This window comes from Aegilops tauschii, chromosome 7, assembly GCF_002575655.3.
Source record: "Aegilops tauschii subsp. strangulata cultivar AL8/78 chromosome 7, Aet v6.0, whole genome shotgun sequence".
In the NCBI taxonomy this organism is placed as follows: domain Eukaryota; kingdom Viridiplantae; phylum Streptophyta; class Magnoliopsida; order Poales; family Poaceae; genus Aegilops; species Aegilops tauschii.
The window spans coordinates 645,643,807-645,652,976 of NC_053041.3; positions in this window are offsets into that span (position 1 = coordinate 645,643,807).

The window sequence follows — 9,170 nt, forward strand, 5'->3', positions numbered from 1 at the left end:
TTTTTTTAAACTTGAAATTTTTTTGAATTTGCAAACAAATTTTGAAAGTGGGTATATATTTTGAACTTCCCAATATTTTCCGAATTTGTGAACAAAAAATAAAATGCTAACATTTTTAAATTTGAAATTCTATAGTTTTTGGAACTTTCGAACATTTCTTGGAATGTATAAAAATAAATGTTTAAATTCTAACTTTTTTGGAGTTTGTGAACAAAATTTCAAAACAGGAACTTTTTAGAAAATGATTTTTAAAAAATGGAAACTTTTTTTAAATTTCTGAAGATTTGTTGAAAAATAAAAGTAAAATTTGAATTAAAAAAGGAAGGAAAATAAAACAACAAAGAAAATAAAAAGCAAAAAAGGAAAGAAAAATAAAAAATAATAGAAAAGAAAAAACGAAAAAGAAACAGAAAAAGACATAAAACCGGTCTAGGAACCTTCCCTTACCATCTGGAAGGTTCCTAGTGAAAGGAAAATCCAACTGGAACCTCCTAGAATGTAGCTAAAACCGGCACGTACTGTAGCCCGTTCTTTAAAGATAATTGGGCTGGCCCATGTCGATTGCTGATTGCTCCCTATGTGCGAATCAACGACAATCTGCAGCAGAATGCGGCAAATAGGATTTTCCTTTTTGGTGTTCTTGATTTCTTTCGAGGCATTATTTTTACGAAATCACTAATTGAGAAGTACTCCTCACAAAGATCAATCCCATCTTCCCAGGTTGTGACAAGTGACGTATTGCGTGTGCGCCACTTGTCGCAACCTGAGAGTTTTTCTTTTTTCATAGATGTGTTTATTCAAAATGTTTTATCTCTTAAACCGTGTGTTCAAATCTCAAACCGTTTTTCACCGTTGATTCCTCGCGTCTAGATCTTCAAAACTAGATCCCATGTTGATATGTTTTAATAACTTTTTTCATAAAAAACCCGGACGAAAAAGCCGAACCGAGAGCATGGTTTTTTCCCTTTCCAAAAGAGGCACATCCACGCCTCTCGCGAAATCATAGCCGTGCCTCTCGCGGAAACAAAACCGCGCCTACCGTGGAAGGAAAAAAATAGAAAACATGTTTTTTTTCCGTTTCGGAGAAACACGGCCGTGCCTCTCGCGGAAGCAAAAAATACAAAAAACATGTTTTTTCCCGTTTCCGAGAGTCGCGAAGCAAAACCGTGCCTCTCGCGGAAGCAAAACCGTGCCTCTGACGGAAGAAAAAAAACAGAAAACATGTTTTTTTATTTCTAAGAGGCACGGGCGTGCCTCTCATGAAAGCAAAACCGTGCCTCTCGCGAAAGAACAAAAAACAGAAAAAGTGTTTTTTTTTCATTTCCGAGAGGCATGGCTGTGCCTCTGTCAAAAGCAAACCGTACCTTTCGCGGAAGCAAAACCGTGCCTTTCGCGAAAGTAAAAAAACGCGTTTTTCACGCAAAAGCTAAGGAAGAACGGTGGAAAACCAATACGTAGACACACAAAAAAAAACATTCAAAAAGCCGAAAATGCGTGCGGAAAAAAAATCTGAAGGAAATGCCCAGAATGCGACTCGTGGCAGGTGGTTGAGAGCGTGCCACATCGTTGTGAAGCTCATGAAGGAGCGCTCATCAACCTTTTTATATTCTTGATGAAGCGTGGCGGCCTAAGGGCTGTAAGGCCGAGGCTGGAGGTGGCGAGCCTGGGACCTCTAGGTTGCTTTTTGTTACACTAACCTCCAGATTACTTTATCGCACTAATAATCACTGGGACAACATCTAATTCATATTAAACTACTTGGGCATAACATATTAGAAGGAAAAGAATTGGTTTCTCACTGGTTTTCTATTTTTGTTCTTTCCGTTTCTCCATTTTCTTTTATTTTATTCGGTTTTCTTCAGTTTTTTTCTTTTTTCTTTTTACTTTCTTTTCTTTTTGTTCTTCTTTCATTCTTTTTTCATTTGTTTCTTCAGTATCGGAGAGGTATCTCTGGGCCCTCTCGGTAAGGCACATCACTATAAGCCTTGCAAGCAATGTGACTAATGAGTTAGCACGATATGATGCGTTACGGAACGAGTAAAGAGACTTGCCGGTAACAAGATTGAACTAGGTATGATGGTACTCACGATCGAATCTCGGTTAAGTAACATACCGATGACAAAGGGAATAACATATGTTGTTATTGCGGTTTGACCAATAAAGATCTTCGAAGAATATGTAGGAACCAATATGAGCATGCAGGTTCCGCTGTTGGTTATTGATCGGAGATGTGTCTCAGTCATGTCTACATAGTTCTCGAACCCGTAGGGTCCGCACGCTAAACGTTCGATGACGATTTGTATTATGAGTTATGTGTTTTGGTGACCGAAGTTTGTTCGGAGTCCCGGATGAGATCACGGACATGACGAAGATTTTTGAAATAGTCGAGAGGTAAATATTGATATATTGGAAGGTGGTATTCGGACATCGGAATGGTTTCGAATGGTTCGGGTGTTTTACCGGAGTACCGAGGGGTTACCGGAACCCCCCGGGGAAATTCATGGGCCTCATGGGCCACGGGAGAGAGAGGGGACAGCCCACAAGGGGTGGCCGCGCGACACCCCCCCCATAGGAGTCTGATTGACTCTGGGAGGCGGCGGTGCCCCCCTTTCCCTCTTTCCCTCTCCCTCTCCCACTCCTTCCTTTTCCCCTCCGATGAAGAAAGGAAAGGGGGGGGGGGCGAATCCTACTAGGAGTGGAGTCCTAGTAGGACTTCCCCCCATGGCGCGCCCCTCTTGGCCGGCTGCCTCCTCCTCCCCTCCTTTATATACGGGGGCAGGGGCACCCCATAGCACATCAATTGTTCTCTTAGCCGTGTGCGGTGCCCCCCTCCACAATTTACTCCTTCGGTCATAGCGTCATAGTGCTTAGACGAATCCCTGCGCAGATCACATCACGATCACCGTCACCATGCTGTCGTGCTGAAGGAACTCTCCCTCGACCCTCTGCTGGATCAAGAGTTCGAGGGACGTCATCGAGCTGAACGTGTGCTGAACTCGGAGGTGCCGTTCGTTCGGTACTAGATCGGTTGGATCGTGAAGACGTTCGACTGCATCAACCACGTTAACCTAACGCTTCCGCTTTCGGTCTACGAGAGTACGTGGACACACTCTCCGTCTCTCGTTGCTATGCATCTCCTAGATAGATCTCGCGTGATCGTAGGAATTTTTTTGAAATTGCATGCTACGTTCCCCAACAGCACCACCGACCTCCTTCGATGGCTCACTGAGCGCCTTCGCGTCGAGTTCGCCATCAATGACTTGGGACCCCTCCACCACTTCCTCGGCATCGAGGTAGTAAGACGCGCGGACGGCTTCTTCCTTCATAAACAGAAGTATGCTCATGAGTTACTTGAATGCGTTGGCATGCTTAATTGCAAGCCTGCGGCTATGACTGTCGACACGAAGGCCAAGCTCGCCGCTACTGATGGTGCTCCCGTCCCGGATGCTTCCTTACCGGTCCATTGTTGCTGCCTTGCAGTACTTGACACTCACTCGACCCGAGTTGCAGTATGCTGTACCTCCGGGTACTGTGTGTTCCTCGGACCATCACTCATCACGTGGTCGGCTAAACGCCAGCCCACAGTCTTGCGATCCAATGCTGAGGCCGAGTATCGTGGCATGGACAACGCCGTTGCTGTGTGTACGTGGCTTCAACAGCTTCTTCATGAACTTTTTCATCCGGTTCACAAAGCCATCGTGGTCTACTTCGACAACTTCTCTGCGGTCTACCTATCCGCCAACCCGGTTCATGATCGTCGCACCAAACATATTGAGTTGAATATTCATTTTGTTCGCGAACAAGTTGCTCTTGGGAAGGTTCAAGTTCTTCAGGTTCCCAGGACGTAGCAATTCTCCGACATCATGACGAAAGGCTTGCCGACATCCACCTTTGAGGAGTTCTGGTCCAGTCTTTGCATCGCCAGGCACGACGCCTTAACTGCGGGGGGGGGGGGGGGGGGGGGGGGGGGGTCGGTGTTGACAGATGATTGTCTTTATTCCATGTGTATACGTACATGTATTCCATGTATTCGGTATAGTTGTCCCACTCATAGCCCATGTCTGTACTATGTAATTAGGGTTCTAGCCGTGGACGGAACTAGCACTGTACGTGATATATATTGGCACCCATGAGGTGAATACAATTGTCTTGCCCCAAATATTCTTTCCACAAATCCTTCTCTATTCCCTTCTAACATGGTATCAGCCTAACCGATCCAACCCTAGCCGCCGCCCGCCGCTTTCGCCCCACGGGCCGCCTCCGGGGCTGTCGGCCTCCATGACCGCCGCCTGGGGCAGCCCCGCCCGTACCAAGAGTTCGTCCATAAGTCGTGTTGGCCGGCTACCCTAGAGAGTCTTTTCCCGAACCCTTGCTCCGGGGGTTTCTCTCTCCCGCCGGTCGTCTTGATCGGTGTTTTCTTTTTGGTTTTCCGATCAAAGATCGGTTTGCGTGCCCACCGCCGCCGTCGACCCCCGCGCCTCTACTCCGACATTGGCGTCGACTACACCGGCCACTTCATCATCAACCGCATGGCAAAGGCACGCGCCGCCCAAGGGACGCCTTCGTGTGTCGCTGCCGGCCGCTCGTCCGCGTGGTCTCCATTGCCGGTCCGTCTTCGTACTGGACCTGTCGTACAACGGTGTGGGTGATATTTTCGGGTCTCTTTTGGTGGCCTTTGTGTTTGGTTTGGGGCGACAGAACAACAGTGTCGCCCCAAGATAGGAATAATGTTCACTCCGCCTCATCCCCGTTTCATTGGTGTGTGTTTCGTCAGCGAAGGGCGTGTGGAGCTATGTCTTCGGCGGGTCTCCTGGGACCCGGTCGGTTTGCGTTTTCGTGGATCCATCTGTATTTAACCGGCTTGTTTGGTCAATGTGGTCTTTGGAGTTCCTACATGCCCTTATTGGGTGTTTTTCCCTCTGGGGCGACGATTTGTTTCATGGATCGGGCCACCGGTGTCTGTGTTCTGCATCGATGACTTTCAGCCGTTGCTTGTACAAACTCCTAGGTTTCAAAAACATGCTCTGCTGTGGGGGAGGCCTAGAGGCGGCATCGAGCTATGCTCACGGCGCACCGCCGATGGATGCGGATGGTAGAATATTTCGGCACCCCAAATATTCTGAATAAATATCTATTTTTTGTAAGGGTGTGTTTATAAGGACCTGCGAAAGCTGATATATGTATGAGTTTAGACGTTTTCGCAAAAGGTGTGTCTAGGTCTCACTCGACTGAGACTTAACCCAGTCTCAGTCAAGTGACATAGTATAAGAAGAAAATAGAAAAGGCTGAAAAGAAAAAAATTGTATGAATCCCCATGCAAAATCAAAGGAATATAGAATCGACTGAGACATAACAAAGTCTCAGTAGTCTCAGTCGACTAAGACTTGGCAAAACTGTTTCGTGAACATAAAACACATAGTGCTCACTACTTTTAATACAGACAACATATGAATGTATATAGACGTATTTTAGAGCGTAGACTCACTCATTTTGATGTAGTCCATGCTGAAACCTCTAAAATGGCTTATATTTAGAAACAGAGGGAGTACTAAACCAGAATTCATGGATGCGTTATTATATAGTCACGTACATGCATGCATAGGCTCCGGCGAGCACTCGTCCGACACCTCGGTGAGCTCCCCGGCATCATACATGCATACGTTGACGAGGCCGACAAGGTCTCCAAAAAAGCAGATCCTCCTCGAACTTGCTGAATCGTCGGGGTGCGCCTGCTCTGGCTTCCCGCTCAACAAGGGCTGCAAACGAGTCGAGTTTGAATGAGTTGGAGTTGGCTCAGCTCAACTCATATTAAAATTCGAGCGAGCTCAAACTGAGTGAAGCTCAAGATCGAGCTCTAGAACATGACTCGTGCTCAGCTTGTAACGATCTCGAGTCGATCTCGAGCTAGTTTCGAGCTAAATGAGATGGTAAAAATTATAAATCTATAGTGGTTATTCCAACTAGATAAGGACACAACACGACACAACTTTGTAGGGCAAGAGCTCATCTTGGTCTCTTGGCAAACTAGCAATAGATGGTGGTCTTCGTGATGAAAAAAAGAAAACAAAGGTGCATATGCTGGGAAATTTTTGTCCAAAACAACAAGAAATTTAAGATGTAGTCGACCACGTACCATAACTAAACCTAAATCTTCTTTACACTTAATTAAGCTTCCATTTTTGCTGGTAAATAAAATATGGAGAAAAATCACGCATATCATATATGGTAGTAACAAATTATATTATTTCCATTTAATATATGGCGTCATCATTTAACATTATGTCGAGCTATCGAGCTAAAATCGAGCGAGTCAGTATTGGCTCAAGATCGGCAAGGTTCTCGGTCGAGCTACATAAAGTGTTCAAACTCAGCTCATTTCTTTTCAAGTCGATCTCGAGTCGAGCCAAAAAACGAGTCGATCTCGAGCGGCTCACGAGCCTCGAGCTTTTCTTGCAGCCCTACGCTCAACACGATCACCAGCCACGTGCAGGATGCCGCTACGTGCACGTTTTATTTTTTGATTTTTTGAGACAAACGTTTTATTTTTTGATGAGACGGCAGACGCTACAATGTGCTGTTGGGCCGGAAAACTTCAACCGAGAACCCAGCCTCGCGTGACTTTCTTTACGGCCCCTCGTCTGTTTCGTTTTCTTTAGTACCACATCGCCCGGCTAGAACTTGTTCTCCAGCTTAAATAGCGCGTATCCACCGTTGCACTCGCCGACGACGCAACCTAACCTGGTCCATTAGGTCTGCCGAGGCAACAAAAGCAGTCACCACGTACTTCTGGCCGGGCTTGGCCCAGCAGCCTGTTACCTTAGGTTGCAGCGTTAACTCCTGCATGTCTGGGGCTAGAAGTATGGAGTGACGTCAGTCTTTTTTCTTGCCATCATCATGTTGTTTTTATTCTCATTCTACCTTTTCTTTTTGACAAGTATTCTCATTTTACTTGGGTCAATGCCTTGCTCATAAACTCGTGTGATTTAGGGTCGATTCGGAAGGATGCAAACTTTTTCCTTGCACACACACTAACGTAATTTTTTTTCCTCTTCATTCCACTCGGACCGGCATCAATCCACTTATTTCCTTTTACTCGGACTACCTCTGAATCATTTTTCCCTAGCCCACAAGCTCGTGTGTGTTGTTCTCATAAACTCATGTGATTTATCGTCGACTCGGAAGGGTGCAAACTTTTTTCCTTTCATACTGACTAACGTAAAATAAGATATTTTTTCTCATCATTCCACTAGGACTGGCATCAAACAATTTATTTCCTTTCACTCCGTGTAACTCTGAATCTTTATTTTCCTAGCCCACAAGCTCGTGTGTGCTGTGCTCATAAACACGTGTGAGTTAGGGTCAACTCAGAAAGGTGCAAACTTTTCCTCTCACACAGACTACCGTAAAAAAAAATTATTTTTCTCTTCATTCCACTCGGACCAGCACGAAACCATTTATTTTCTTTCACTCGGACTACCTTTGAATTATTATTTTTCCTAGCCCACAAACTCGTGTGTGCTGTGCTCATAAACTCGTGTGAGTTAAGGTCGACTCGGAAGGATGCAAACTTTTCCCTTTCACACGGACTAACATATTTTTTTTCTCTTCATGCCACTCGGACCGGCATCAAACCATTTATTTCCTTTTACTCGGACTAACTCTGAATCATTTTTCCCTAGCCCACAAGCTCGTGTGTGTGTGTGTTGTGCTCATAAACTCGTGTGAGTTAGGGTCAACTCGGAAGGATGCAACCTTTTTCCTTTCACACGGACTAACGTATAAAATATAAATTATTTTTTCTTTTCACTCCACTCGGACCGGCATCAAACCATTTATTTCCTTTCACTCCGACTAACTCTGAATATTTATTTTCCTAGCGCACAAGCTCGCGTGTGTTGTGCTCATAAACACGTGTGAGTTAGGGTCGACTCAGAAGGGTGCAAACTTTTTCCTCTCACACACACTACCGTACAAAAAATATATTTATTTTTCTGTTCATTCCACTTGGACCGGCACCAAACCATTTATTTCCTTTCACTTAGACTAACTCTGAATCATTTTATCCTAGCCCACAAGCTCGTGTGTGTTGTGTGCTAAAAGTATGGTGTGACGTCAACCTCTTATTGCCCTCCCGTGTCTTTTTTCTAGCCTGGAAGAAATGATTCCGCCTGGAGTACTCTCACCATGCGTTAAGGCTCACCTAGAGCCCTTGGATGGAGGAGGATGATCTTTATCAATGGAGCAGACCCGAGTAGGCCTCTTATATAGACACATCCAACCCTAGCCACCACAATCAGCCATCATCATCACCACAAATTCGGGCAGCCGCTGGGAGGCTCTCCCCCTTTGGGGAGGCCTCTCCCTCCCTAGCTCCACCATGCCACGCAAGGAGGAGGCCACGCCATCGTCATCGGGCGCCGTTCCTGGCTAGGCCGTGCGTGCCAGAGACATCTCCCTCTCCGTCTCCATCTTCACACCTGTAATTTGCAAGATTGAACATGTTGATGACATCAATGAATCATTCCTCTTTGTGTGTCTATTCATCTATGTTTGAGTCATTGATCCGGTTCTAGGTTGAGGTACGATCTAGTATGCAAAATTAGTCTTTGTGGCATGATCTAGTATTTACTCGCATTGCACGTAATGTTGGGAGACGTTCTTTATTGTGATCTTGTTATCACCTACACGTGTACTTGTATTAGCCCGCTGCCACTAAGATGCCCCTCTAGTACTAGTGAGACCAAAGCCTAAACACTGTCTTTTTCTCTCTATTCAATCCTACAGTTACAAAACCCCCTGCTTTACTTTAAGTTCCAACTTAGTTTATTTCTCCGTTCTAACTTGTAGTTTAGTACAACCCCTTTTATTCTCGCTTTCCTAGCAACCTATAGAATAGACTATTTCCACACTACGGTTTGGGTGCGAATGCGCTACGCATACAACATAGTTGCCGGGTTGGTAGTGTCTTCCTATTCGCTCCTTGTGGGATTCGACACTTACTTATCATGAAATGCAATAGCCTTGTTCCCTTGCAGGTCATCAATGCCTCGGAAGACGTTTGCGTCTTCATCCTAGACTGGCTTGATCTTGAGCTACCCTCGCATCGACACCGTGCTCCATCGGCCACCTTCACCGACGAGGGCATCACTCCGATTATCCCTTGTCACGTC